At 35.5% G+C, this 15,039-nt stretch overlaps 1 long non-coding RNA gene across 1 annotated transcript in view; it reads right to left on the bottom strand.

Annotated features, from left to right (window-relative positions):
• The window catches only part of LOC116217123, a 60,083-nt gene that overhangs the window by 17,923 nt on the left and 27,121 nt on the right, over positions 1–15,039 (bottom strand). The window contains exon 3 of the long non-coding RNA XR_004161150.1: positions 6,420–6,514. This is a non-coding gene — a long non-coding RNA (uncharacterized LOC116217123). The remainder of the gene's footprint in view (positions 1–6,419; positions 6,515–15,039) is intronic.

Here is a 15,039-nt window from a genome sequence, read left to right as displayed (position 1 = left end):
TGTTTTGGCAAACAACTGGTTCCTTTCAGTAAATTATTTCCCCAAATCCCAGCATAGGCAAGTTTTGCTTCAAGAAGACAAATTTAAAAACCAAGTTTACTCTTTAGATAAGTGGTCAAATATTACTGAAATTGTAGTACTTACAAATATTTGAAATTTAGTCTCTTAGATGTGCAGCTGAAGCAGTGCTCTGTCTGTAGTGCAGGGTTACAATGAAGTAATATCTATTATAGAGAAGAATTCTTTGGCTGTACAACACATAACTTTTTTTTTTTTCAAATTGCAGTAGATGAAAAGAATGCTTAGAGCTGTGTACAAAACTTTATGATTATAGCTTGAAAAAATAGTTTATATTTATTTTAGAGTGAAGCTTTTGGAAGAGAAGATGAGGAATGACCTTTATAACTCTAAAGAGCTGACATCCCATTAATTTGCTCACTCATCCGGTAATGGAAGAATCCAAGTTTGAATTTCTCCTGCTGATACAACAAGTGGATACATCCAGGAACTGTTAGGTTTGGACACATCTATCCCAATATTAATTTTCATGCCTTCTTTAAAATATGTGATAAAAATATCAATTTATTTATTTTTTTTCGACAAACCATTTCATTTCACCAAGGGCAAGTTCTGCTTGATCAATTTTGTCATTTTTAATGGTGGCATAACTGCATCAGTAGACAAGGGAAGAGACACTGACGTGATCTATCTGGACTTCAGTATGGCCTTTGATATGGTCCCCTATAAGATCCTTCTCTCCAAATTGGAAAGATTTGATGAGTGTTCAGCGGACAAGGAACTGGTTGCAAGATTGTACCCAGAGTGGTCAATGGCTTGATGTCCAGATGGAGGTCAGTGATAAATGGTGTCTCTCAGGGGTCAGCACTGGAACCAGTGCTTTTCAACATCTTCATCAGTGACATCAACAATGAGATTGAGTGAACCCTCAGCATGTCTGTAGATGACACCAAGCTGTGTGGTGCAATCAACGCACCATAAGGACTGGTTGCTGTTGAGGCTGCGTGGTGGGCCCAGGCAAACCTCATGAGGTTCAACAAAGCCAAGTGCAAGGTCTTGCACCGGGGTCGTGGCAACCTCTGCTATCAGTAAAATCTAGGGAATGTAACAATAGAGTACAGCCCTGCCGAGAAGGATTTGTGAGTACAGGGGGAAGGAAGCTGGACATGTGCTCTTGCAGGCAAAAAAAACAACTGTATCTAGGCTGCATCAAAAGAAATATGGTCAGAGGGTCAAGGGAGGTGATCCTGCCCCTCTGCTCTGTGATGAGCCCTCACCTAGGGTACTGCATCTAGATGTGGAGTTCTCAGTACAGGAGAGATGTGGACTTGTTGGAGCACATCCAGAGGAGGGCCACAAAAATGATCCAAGGGATGGAACACTTCCCCTACGAGGACAGGCTGAGAGACCTGGGGCTGTTCAGCCTGGAGAAGAGAAGGCTCCAGGAACACCTGATAGCTGCCTTTCAATATTTAATGTGGAGCTATAGGAAAGAAGAGGACAGACTCTTTTGCAGTGTCTGTTGTGACAAGACAAGAGCAAATGGTTTCAAACTTAAAGAGAAGAGATTTAGATTGGATACAAGGAAGAAGATTTTTACCATAGGAGTGGTGAGGAACAGGTTGCCAGAGAGGCAATGGAAGCCCCATCCCTGGAGACATTCTAGGTCTGGCTGGATGGGCTCTGAGCACCTGATGGAGCTGTGGGTGTCCCTGTACATTGCAGGGGAGATGGAATGTAGTGATCTTTAAAGGTCTCTTCCAACTCAAAAGATTCTATGGTTTCTAAGGGAAGGAGAAAATAAAGTTAAGAATGAAGGATACATCCCCATGATGTATTATCTAAGAATGTATTCTTTTAACAAGTGCTGAGAACTGAAACAACATGCCCTTTCTGAAAAATCCATATCTTGTTGAATACCTTAGATTTCAAGATAGGGACTAACTACTGAGCTGCTGTTTACTTTGCTTCAGCTTCCCTTCTGCTGGAAACTCCAGCAAAATTTCTAAAAATATTACGGTAATAGGATTTTGTGTGGCAATTGCTTCTTTGTCTCTTCTACAGTAGGAGTAGTAAAGGCGATGTCACAGTGGGTCACTATTCTCAAAGCTTTGTCCCAGTCATTTGCAGAACTTCCAGGTGAACAACATATTCACAAAAAATAGTTAAAAATTAGAAGATTTCTTTAACACCAATAAAACCTCTCCTAGAATTTTGCAGAAAACTGGTTTTTCTTGTTATTTAGAATTTTTAAAATCTCAATTATTACTGCTAAGTAGTTGAAACAATTTGAATGCTTTCCTTAATATATTCTAAGATAAAAATATTGCTCAGATATTTGAGAGCAAAAAAGAAAAAAAAGGATAAAGATATAAAGGTAAATTTAGATTCAAATAAATCCCTCCCAGCATTACTAAGTAGCCATCAATCTAAACACTATATATTTTAGGTCACTACCAAAAAATGAACATATTTCTTTGTCAGTTTGTTACTGTATATCCCTATAACCAGACTATCTAGGATTAAATCTGAAAACAGAAATCAGATGTGCTGTAGCATTAAATGTTTAGGAAAACCTTTGCCTGTGGAGTATTCATCATTCTATTACGTTAAATTTAGCTGGTCAGATTCTGCTCTTATGTGAACATCACATCTGTCGACAAAGAGTGTAAGAAGCCTACAACACTGCTGCATTTAGCACAGCATAGGAAGAGAGGTGGTATTTGAAATTCATTTTATCTTTTGAAAGCCATACGTTTTTCCAGTAATAAATGTTGAAACAAGGTTCCCTAGGGTCATGCAATTTGTGTTCTTCCCTACTCAGCTAAAGACGATATTAAGGAGCTAAAGTAAGGAGAAATATTGTCCATTGGCTACAGCAATGTAATGTGCTTGATATCACTCTTCTGGCACTTTGGACACTTTATTTAACATGGAAATCAACATGAACAGACTAGCTGCTGAGTACTTCCAGGTTCAGAGTTTGTTACAAGACAGGATTGTCATGTCGGAGGCTCTGTGTGTGCCACCAGGCTGATAAACGTGCACTCACTATGGCAGTGGTGAAGGGTAGGACTTTAACAGCTGGTAAAAGAGCAGCCCTGAAGGCGGCTGTTGTCCTCATTTGACAGGACAACAGCTGCAAACACTGAAGAGAAAGCAAAATGTAGAAAGACTGAAGAAAATGGGAATTAAAGCTGCATTGTTTTAATGAAGTAGTTGAGTTACTTTTTAGTAACATAATCATATTCCAATACTAACAGTTTGCCTAACTTTAAAACAGAAATATTAAAAATGCTTGCAAACCTACTCCTGGAGCATGAATTCCTCAAGCATTCTGCTGGAGTGCCAGACAGCGAGGCTCTTAAAAATAAGAGTTCTATTGAAAAGTACTCCAAAAATCTCAGGTAAAATTTGAAACTGATTCTGCTCAGGCAGCCAGAAATCACCACAGCAAGCAAAGATACGACTCTATGAGCAATATTTACTACCATTATAATGTTCTAAATTTCTTACGATGTTTACACAGAAATAGAAATTGCACCTGCTCAGATTACCCAAGATGAAATAAGTTATCTAAGGTGACAGTTTCTTCTCTTACCCTTTGCAGAGGTGAGGCAAAATACAAAACGTTCTGGTAAAATATACTAGTTTGCACCCTAAGCATATACACCGTAGTTACTTGTGGCAAGCACTTTCCTCAGCTGATATACTGAAAGGAGTAGTAGCTATAGGATATCAGATTAGTGCTGAAGTACATTTATAAGTGGAAAACAAATGAGTAAGCAATAAAGGAGAAGTACACATTGCCAAACTTTAAAACATATATACAAAAAACCCAAAGCAGATCTTCGGAACTCTACAGATTATGCAGAGAAATCCCAACGGTTTTATCAAAACTTTCTAAAGCATCATTTCAAAACTCTCTGCAATTTTTCAAAAATTTCAGTACAGAAAATAAAGGTGGGAACCAAAGAACTAACTGCATTTCAACCTTGCCCCCAGATCTCTGTAACTAAGCTCTTTTTAGCTTTTGTTTCATTTACTGAACACTAAAACTGATTGTAGTGCAGCATTTTACTATCATCAATTTTATTTCTGAAAAATCATGGAACATGGAGACGGCTTTCCTTTAAGATATTTTAATTCAAATAGTTATCCTCATTACTAGTTAGGGATATTACATTTCAGTCCTCTGAAGGTGTTCAACAGCTTATAGTTTTAACAGCATCAGTTTTGGTATCTTCAAAGCTATCAGATTTAAATTAGAAGATGAAATTTCACAGATGAAAATATTAGGATAATTCTATCAGCTGTCATACTGAGATATATATACATACAGAATTATGTACTGTCAGATTGAAACAGTCCATCAGAAAATGTCAGAAGGTATATATAATGACTCGCTTCCCAGCTGGATTCCCATGAGGACCTTAACTAAAAATCTTAAGTCACTTTTTTTTCACAATGCACTTTTGCATTTTTAATCATTTCCAATTCTTCATAGTAGCATTTTCCATTCAGCTATGCAATATAAAGTCACATACATAATATTTTATAAGAGACAGCTTCTGTTATGCTTTGGGATTTGAATTCACAATTGTTTTGATTTATTAGATGATAAACCTTTTCCAATGCTTTTTCTGTTTAAAAAAAAGATCTGTAAATAACCAATCCAATATGAAAAATGCTAAACAGCTCCTTTGAAATTCTAATGGAGATTGGCTTTGGTTATGTTGTCACCCACTGCAGAATCTTTGTGATGATACTTTATCCGTATATCTGGAATGTATAGGAATGTAGCCTGAAAATGTGTATGTATATCTATGTCTGCTGGGACATAAAAATTTCAGTTGGGTGCAGATAGCATGTTAAAGTTGGATTTAGAAACATAAAAAAGATTATTTTACAATATCTAGAGCTTATAAATTTTAGTTTAATATTCAGAGATGTTTGCTGTTAAATGCTTCCCTGTCTTTTTTCTTATTGTTAAATCTTTAATTATTTCAGATCTGCTATCTTGCTTCCCAGCTCTCAAATCATCACTGAAGAAACCTTGCCGCAAAGCTTAACTCCAGCTAGTCCTCATTTCCTGTCTCCACACCATATGTTTGTTATATGGCAGGTAAATATCATGGCGTGCCTTGATGTCAGCAACCTAGTCTAGATGGAGCTAGGACTAACTGGGCCATGCATCTTGATTCGTGAATTTAAACCTCTAGTTCTAACATAAACTCAACTCCTAAGCTACTAATCCTTCCTAATTAATCCACTGTTTTCTCCAGTTTCCTACAGACTCCATCTCTGGTGTATTCTGCTATTTAGCAAACTTTGTTCCACCAGTCTTTATTGTGTGGACTATGATCAAGGTTGTAGGGCTCAGAAGTTCTTTTATCCTTGACAGCCTCATCACTTTTCCAGGCTTGCCATTCCTCAGAACTATGCCTGGCTTTTCTATCACTAATTCAACATTTATAGAATGCAGTGAAGGGTTTATCACTTAAAATTTTAAGTGTTAATTGCTTATTAATGAAAACTTTAATTTCTGGGAGATTAAACTTTTAACTGCTAGGTAGCTGGAAGAGTTCCAGCTCATAAGAACTAACACTCATCTGTAGAACATTTTAAAATGCCCCTTCTATGGAACAAACCCTATATCCAAGTGTGTGAAAGCCCAGATGCAAGCTCATAGAATCACAGAATCATAGAATGGCTTGGGTTGAAAGAGACCCCAAACATGGCTAAGTGTTTCCAAGACTGAGAAAAAAAACCCATGACTGAATTATCAGGATGCATCAAACAAGTAATGGCTAATTTGGGATTAAAGAAAATCTCATTGTTCATTTTAGGAATGTCAAAAGAGGATTCCTCCCCTACCTTTATTTCACCTGCACATGTCCTCAGGTAAATGAATTTTTCTAAAAATGTATACCTTGAGAGAGATATTCAGATTCAGACTGACCTGGTCCTGAGGAGGGAGACTCTGTTGTGTTCTCACATTGAGACATTTACTATTGATTTCCAGAACTGCTATGTAACCCAATGAACCTTTCTAAACTTCTAAAACAGCACTCAGGTCTTGATTTTCACAAACTCACAAGATATACTGAAGAAGAAGAAAAACTGAATTCCTAGGATAGTATAAGCTGTGTGACTAGAAACTGAATTGGACTGAATTCTTCAGTCCGTTTTCTAACTTCTAGAATCTGTGGACAAGACATCATAAAAATATGTAAGACACAGCAACCAGTCTATATTCCTTAATATCTTGCCACTGTACTTGTTCACATTCAAAATTCCCACCCATTTCCTTAAGCTCTCTTTTATGTCACAAGAACTTTGCAAAGGGCTTGGACATCGTTGCCAAACACAGAATAGAGCATAGTGACTTTTGCTCTTACCTCCAGAGCCACAATATGAGAAGCTTCTGGCACTCTGATGTTCTGTCAGATTTTAATGCGAACCCTGGAAGTTCATGGACACGACGCTGTACAATCTGAAGAAGATAAATCACATTTACTTCAAGCCAGCTGACAGCAGTTTAAGCAGCTGCAATCATCAACCACCAAGGGAGTTTCTTCTTTTATCTTACTAAATGCAAAAGTATACCAGGAACTGGTAATATCACTGTACTATCAGGAGTCCTGGTTTTACATAAATATCAGCAAGCAGTAAGTAAATTCTGTTGACGAAATGTAATAAAACAAAGACGGTTTCAAATATGACCATTCCCTGATGCATTCCGTAGCCCCGTCTTACTCACTTATTGCATGCTGCTGAGATTATAAGGTTTGCTTTTATCTGTCAGAAATCAATATTTCAAACATCGGATAAAAGAGGAAATTGAACTGGGAATAGGCTGAAGTGCTGTAAAAACTACAAAGCACAATTATCAAAAAGCACTTAAAGTACTTAATAGGACACACATATAAAAATGCTCAAATTAATGTCAGGGAACTATAATGAGAACTTTTTCTATGCTTTTTGATCCAAATGCAATGTAATTCGAGTGCTGCTTGGTCAGTCAATACAGTTTTCAATTTATATGAAACCCTAAGGATTTCTAGCAATCCATTTGCTAGAACTGAGCCATTACATATGATTGGTTAATATTTCAATTTATTGAAAATACATTATTTTGTGTAAAGTGTTTAAGTTGTTGAGGTTTAACCATTATAAACAGTTATGATAAAAATAGATCTTTGGCTAAACAGTGACTTTACAGTCAAGCTTTTAATAAATACTGGTATAACTAGAAAATTGGATTTTAAAGGGAACGGACATCATAAGGAAAACCCGCAAATATGCAGGAGTGAGATGAGAGGGAAATGTTATATACAACCAATCTTTATCAACATGCATTAAGCTGAGAAAAGACTTTGTAAAATGTTGGAAGCAGTTGTTATTTTATGCAAAAAAAAGTTTGCTATTAACTTTGCCACTTTCCCCTTAGGTTTATATATTCATTTATCATCTTTAATGCTATTGAGCGGGAGGTCCTTACAAAACTCTCCATTCCCGATCTGCAGTGTGTAGGTGTCTGAATGCACTTATGAGAATCTACAGAAAATACATTGTGTGGCCTTAGTAATTTGATATGAAGTAAGAGCTGCAACACACAATGGAATTGTAGCTATGATTTGAGCAAGCAAGGCCCGTAATAAGTAAATAATTGTATCAAACTGTATCACTATTTTCTTTACTTTTAGCGAGGAACAACAAGGGCTTATTGGAAAACTTTAAAAAAAAATTAAGGGAAAAATTTTCTTAACACTTGTACTTCACTTTCACACGTTAGCCATTAGCCATTACACATTTTCCACGTAAATAAAACTTAGCACAGTCACAATTAAAAGGTGCATCTTATTGGAACTACAGCAATCTCCCTGAGCTTTTAATCAGGCTACGGTTTCCATTAACAGACAAAATGTTTCACTAGACCAATATCTTCTCATATCCTCACTCATGTTTTGGGCCTAATCCAGTACAACTTATTGCTCAACATAACTACTCTTTTTTATGCTTCTTTCATCCAGGCTAAGTCCAAATTCCTTTGTGTCTTCCATTTTCTAGATGCAAAATTTCATTTCAGTCCCTAGAACCTCAATTTGGGTCATAATCTACTGTCTTAAATTCATTCTCCCCATCCTTCGTAATTTTTCATATATCTTCTGCTTTCCTGCTTGTATGCTCATTATTCTTTCCCCAGCTCCCAACCCAATATCTTGATGCAACAAACAATGCCAACTTAGCATGTCATACCATTCTCTTATTTATTTGTACCATATCTATTTCTATATCTATCATGTATGTCTATATCTATATGCTATTTCTGTTTTTCTCATGTTTATTTGATATGAGTTGACCTCCCTATGTCAGTTTTCAAGATTGTCACATCTTTAGATTTCACAGCTTTCCTAAACACTTGCTTTTACTTTACTTCCATGAGCTAAAAGGATTAAGTGGTGATGCAAATTAAATAAATTTTTAAAAGGTATTAATATTTCACATAACGTATTGTTTCTATCATTCTCTGAATAACTTTTTAAATATGTAACCAAAGAACAAAGTATGAACAGCCATGAAAAAATAGTATGTCTGCATACACAAAAAGAAAAGTGAATATGATATTTTCCAGAAAAAGGACTCCCAGTCTGGAATGGCATTACAGGCAGGAAGAAGAATGGATAAGGGTTATCATAGTGAGTGAAGATTCCTGTCTCTGTCCAAGAACTCTTCTGCAACTTCAGATAAATCAGACCCTCATTCTGTGAAACAGTTATAATGTTCTCTCAGACTGTGCAGTTTCAGGTCTGTTTTTAGCATTTTTTTTGAGCATATAGGGTGTTAGAATAATGCAGCGATGTAGACACTGATTGACTTGTAAAACTCGCAGATATGAAAGGAGTCAAGAACATTTGTGAACTTAGCTGCATGGTATATAGGAAAAATCTGTTTCTATAATTCTAGTTTTGTGTATATTAAGCGAACACAATTAAATTGGAGGAACTGAGAAATAAATCCACAGAGTTTTCATGTGTGAAACCAATGTTGACAAGACAAAGGATAAATAGATTAATTCATCTGGACACCATATTTACTTGAATTCTTTCTGATGATGTCTTAAGTTTTTTGATTTCCTGAATCAACAAACAGAGCATATACCTTTTCAAATAATAAATATTTCCAAATAATTCCAAAATAATAAAAAAATACTTTGTTTTAAAAAATAGTCTAAGTGAAAACTATAATAAGATCTGGTAAGGCAATTGTACTTAAAGCAGTTGTACATTATTGTATAATGCATTTTACAGAAGCTTCCTCTATTGAACTTTATTGTATTTTTTCCTTCAATTATTAAATATAGAGGCTCAACCTCAAAAGCAAATGTACTCGTCGTTACATGCACTTGAATTGTTACTGCCATTTAAAACTAATCAATGTTTTCTTTAGTGCCATAATAGCTTGTTTGCAAAGCACCTCTTTTAGAAAAATTTACACTGCATTCAGAAAGAAAACATGTTATACACACTAAGAAAGATTCTTCATAAAGAGAAAGAGGATTTGATTCGTACCCAAAAGTTTAGTGCAACAAAACTAACCTAAAGAGCTTAAAAAATTGTGCAAAAAGAGAGTTGTTATACTAGGGTGTTGATATATTTAAGGAAAAATTATGTATTGTATAGTATCCTTACATCTCCACAGTGATTTGAAAGAGCTCGCCATATATGTGGTGAATATATATATATATATATAAATAGATTCTAGAGTTTATTATGTATACAGTTATTTTAGACCTATAGATTTTCATTAATATTAACAGGGAAATGGTTAAGATCTTACTACTACCAGAGTTGAAATACAACTGGAAGTTCAATTGCAAAAAAATCAAAGGACACTAAGGTCTCAACAGTGGAAAGCCCAAGCTGCTTCAGTGAAGTAGCTTCAATATATGCACTGACAGTACAGTTTGACACAAACAGGAAGGTTCATGCCACTTTGCTGTGGGAATACAATGGAGATTTCTAGATTAGTCTGTCTGGACTCCTTCAGAAGGAGTTCAAAGAAACAAAGTTGAACAAGATGAGTAGCCTGAATGTCTCGAGTTCTGCATTTATTCAACAACCAGAAATCTTAACGAAGGACAAATGAAGCTTGCACAGAAATTACACATGGGTTTTATAATTTCTAAATGTTAAGTATTAGATCAATAAACATACCAAGTACATATCAAGCTATAAAACCTTTGGTTCCAGTAGGGTAGCAAGTCTATCACTAGGATGAAAGTTACAAAAGGAAGTTAATGGAGATTATAATAATTGGACATTGGTAAATAAATGTCTATGATCACATCTGAGAAGCTGATAAAGTTCATCCCATGTATCTTATTTGGCTTCATGGTGATAGTACTATAATTCTGCAATATATTTGGTTCCATTTGGAACACAGACTTTTCCATTACAATTCTGTCTCAGGTGATACCGTCTACCTACATTTCTGAAGTCTCTATGCCTAACTTGTTCTCTGTTTAATGTTGGCAATACTAGTAGTGGTAGCAGGTGGTTTACTTCCCAGTACTATCCCTGAAAAGATGCAGTGTCAAGCTGTTCTTCAAAACTTTGGAGGTTTGCATATATTTATTTATATCATCCAAGCACTTTAGTTAACATAACTGCAACGTAAATTGGGTAGCTGTAAATTGAGTAACTGCATGCAAGGGTAAATACAATTGGCATTTGCAAAAATTAAATGGGGGCAAACAGTTGCCTAATATAAAACAAGCAGGGGATTGTGGCTCTGCATTCACTTCCCCTTCTATATACAATATATTTTGGAAAATCTGACTCTACTACAAAATTAATGACCAAAATTGACATATTGAATGGATGTAGATTTTGAATCACATGACAACATGATTTTCATCTGACCAGACAGTTCATAGACAGAATAACCAGAATAACAGTGTGTGGACTTACAAAATGTATAGGGTTCAAAAATATGCATAGTTCAAAGTGAGATAAGAAACAAGAAATAAGCATAATGGAACTAGTTGAAACTTTTGATTTTTTTGACTAATAAAGCATTCTGAGGAATACAGAGTGCCAAGCCTTACTAAAAATAAAAAACAATCTAAAACATTTGACTGAATGACTGTGCACAAAGTAATGTAGTTACCCACACCAAAGCGTTTGCCACCAATTGCTGAACAGACTGAAGTCTCGCTCCTTTGCTAAATTACACGTTTCAGAATTAATCCTGTAGCCTGCAGCAGGTAGCAGATGCTTTATAGGGCAACTTACTGCAGACAGTCACCTATTACTGCTCATTATTTAATAGCATTACTTTAACTCCACTGTGATTGCCTTCACTGTTGGATAGTTTCTCTCATAGGTTCATGTTTTCACTGTTCTTCTCCAAGGCTTCACATCTGCTTTCAGAGAATTACACTGACTCCATTTAGACAGTGTATAACAAACAGCAGCTTTATATATAATATATATACGTATTCTGTACAATTTCTCCTACATGGGCTTATACTGCAAGCACAAATTCCTTTTCTTATTAATGAGTTACCATGAGATCTCAGCTAAATAACTGTTTACATGTTTACAATATTACTCACCGTCAGTGTCATGCAGTGCAAAAGGAAAACATGCAGCTTATAACAAAAAAGATCTAAGATTCCAAGAAATTACTAAATCATGTTATGGGAGAAACAATTCTGTTTTGGAAACTTGGAAAACTTTGGAAAGAGGCAGAAGTTGTGATGTAGGGCAAAGTCTGTAGTAGAAAAGACAGAGGTGAGTAATTTTCTATGTATTTACTAACCTAGAAATTGCAGAGAGATTGCTGCACCTGTGATCCAATCATCTGAGGAAAGCTTCATGCAATTAGAGTTTTATTTAATTTCTGCTAAGCCTAATTTCTTCTTTAATAAGATGTGAATGTTCTTTCTCTTTGGTGAGTGTTTCTGTGAAGATGATTTTGATTTGGTTCATCTCCATGTATTTACAGAAATGGCAACTGAAAAAGCTTGCCTATTACAGAAAATTCAATGAACTCAGTAAGGTTATCCAATTTTTTTTTTCTTTCTAACTGAAAAAAAAATTGTTTCAAATTCTTTTACAGCATTAAAAATCTTCTAAGCAGCTGCTATGTTATATATAATACTATTACCTTCAAAAGTTTTAAAGTGCTTTTTTTGCACATTTATATCCATGTATTGGTAATCTATTATTTTTACATCAAGAATGCAAGCCTAGTATTTTATATTTGAAATTTTGTAAACAAATTAATAGAAGACAGCAGAATGGAGTTTTATTTTATCAGTTTACTATACCTAAATGTTGATGCTATGTAGCTCTCCACTGAGAACTTTGGTGTTGCCACAGGTTCCATGGTATCTCATACATGGACCTGTACATTTTCATCCTGCTACTTCAGTCTCAGTATTTGTTCTTATCATAGTTTTGTTATGCCAAAAGTAGGACAAGTTAAGAATAGCAAAAATCAAACTTCCCCTGAACATTAGGAATATACGGAAATGCATCCAAATGTATTTTGTACTGAATTACATTCCCAGTCCTGAAAACAGCTTCCAACCCGGGGCCTAAATGCATGAGCCAGTCTGACCTTCATGCAGGCTCCCTGTGAAACATCTCCTCAACTGAAACAGAGACTAATAAAACTAACCATTCACCAGAGCATTTACTGCATAGCAATGCACTCGTACATTACAGAAATCAGCTAATACTCCGATTTCTTGATTATCCAAGATTATCTTTCCAGCCGGCCCTTAATTAAGTAGTTCATTAAGTATCACTAAGGAATTATATATATGCTTTTTAATGTTCACATTGTTAATTATAATGTCCTTACTCACAGGCAGTGATTAATATGAATTTTACCTTCCACTTTTACTACAAAGACATTTTAGAGCAGCTATTGAAAGCAAATGAATAATTTAATTTCCACAAGTGATATTTTAAATTCTGATTCATTTATAATAATCAAACATTTACTTAGAGGTTTTAAATAAGGTGATTGAAAAATGAATTCCTTGATTTTTCCATTCTTCTCTGCCCTGACTAAAATAAAGGCAGCTCAAAATTATAGATTATTCCCTCTCTTTAAACAAGATACAAGATGGTGAGACAGTGCCAGGTAGTGGTACAGTAGTAATGGATTATGCTCATTTTTCTATCCTGGGTCACTGTTATCAATCTGATCCAAGAAATCAGTGATGAAATGTCATGTCATTTTTTGTGTCTGTGCATGAAATCCTGACCCTGTTAGGTCGATGGCAAAACATCACTGGTGCCAGGATTTTCACCTTTTGATTCTCTAGTGTGCAAAAAGAATAAATCTGACTTAGCGTCCATTGACTTTAATAGCAGTTATACTAAGTTCAAGGTCTGAATTTTTAAAAGCCTTTAGGTGCTGTATCACTCATGCTTTGAGCCTAAGAGGACAGGAAAATGCTAAACAAGCATTCTTTCTACAAGTAGGTTTTTGAAGATGGATGTGATTGGGAAGGTGTCCTAAAGCAAAGTATTAAACGGTGTTGCCACTATAAGCATAAGTTGTACCTGGTCCAGTATGGGCTTCCTCTCACTGAAATGGAGAGAGCTCTGCACCTCAGAGATGACTCACAGCAGCTGCCAGCTGAGCCATCCAGTGTCAGCATGGTCCAAATATCATTGCCTAAAGCACATCAATAAGGAAACACTGAGGGAAGAAACATGCCTTTAAATCCAATTCATTTCAGCAGTAAGGCTCAACCATTTGGAAACCACAGTTTGAGATATTTTCATTTATGGTTTTACCTTAACCAAGCAGATCTCAGTTTTTAAAAGTGAGGCTGGAGAAACTGTTGGCAAGCACTCTCCTAATCTTTTCATCTAGCGATGATACTGGCCAGAGGAATTATAAGACATTGATTTTATTGCCCTTGTTTACCAGATAAACATACATTCCCTTGTTCCACTGTCTGGATTAGTTAGATTACTGCATTACTCCACTAGGTTGAGCTTTGGATAAGGGCTGTTTCTACCACATTTATTCACTTATCTTGCTTCTTTCTACGAAAGCAAAATCCTTGTTCCCAAATGACAGGAGGTTCAAAACGTCTTAGGTTACTGTGTTTGCCCTCGAGAAAATTAGCACAGATTCTGATTGCACTCTGCCTTTTGTCTAGTCTGGCTCATCATCATCCCTAGAACATTTGTCACTACATATTGTGAGTTCTCAAAAGCACAGGGATAGTAACTCTTCCTTTGTGCCAAACTAACAAAACAGAAAAAGTCATCAAACATCCTTTCTTGAGTGATTAATTAAAACAAAATCCTTGCCTACTCCCTGAAAGCATGTGAATATAGCTTGTTTTATTTCACTCTATTTTGTAGCAGTTGTTTTGCAGAAACAAGACTGCAAGTCATTTTTAAACACCAGTTTCAGGACCTTAACTCACAAGTGTTGAATTTTTACCACCTTGAAAATCTTTGAGTCTGAAAACACATCAGAATAGGAGCAAAATGAACAGTAATAATTTTGAGTGTTTTTACAAAATGAAACAAATTCACGCTATTAAATAATTTGTTCATGCTCTCCAAAAATAGTAAGGTACATAAATATAAAAATGATGTCTTTCTGTAATGTGTGCTTTCCAGAGATATTTCACCTATATTAATGCATAGTTCAGGCATGTGTTCCTAACAGTATTTAGCTATGCTGAAAACCACTGAGGAATTAAACTGGATGAAAGCATGCTGAATAAGTTGTTGGAGGTTTAATTACCTTTTCCTTTTTTTCTCTTTAGTGGGAGTTCTGAATTCTGGAGGAGTAAAACTCCAGTCTCTACTGTATTGAAATGATATTTTTTTAGCACTTCAATCATTGTCTCTACTTGACTAAGACATTTCTGTGCTAAAGCAGGTGCATTTACTTTTCAAGTATTATTTTACTAATCAATTGAAAAATTACCTCCATGAATGACAGAAGTGCAGACCTTTAGAGTATTTC

The sequence above is a fragment of the Meleagris gallopavo genome, chromosome 13, assembly GCF_000146605.3.
Source record: "Meleagris gallopavo isolate NT-WF06-2002-E0010 breed Aviagen turkey brand Nicholas breeding stock chromosome 13, Turkey_5.1, whole genome shotgun sequence".
Taxonomy (NCBI): Eukaryota; Metazoa; Chordata; class Aves; order Galliformes; family Phasianidae; genus Meleagris; species Meleagris gallopavo.
The sequence above is the reverse complement of the archived record's forward strand: the minus strand, read 5'-3'. Positions and strand labels throughout refer to the sequence as shown.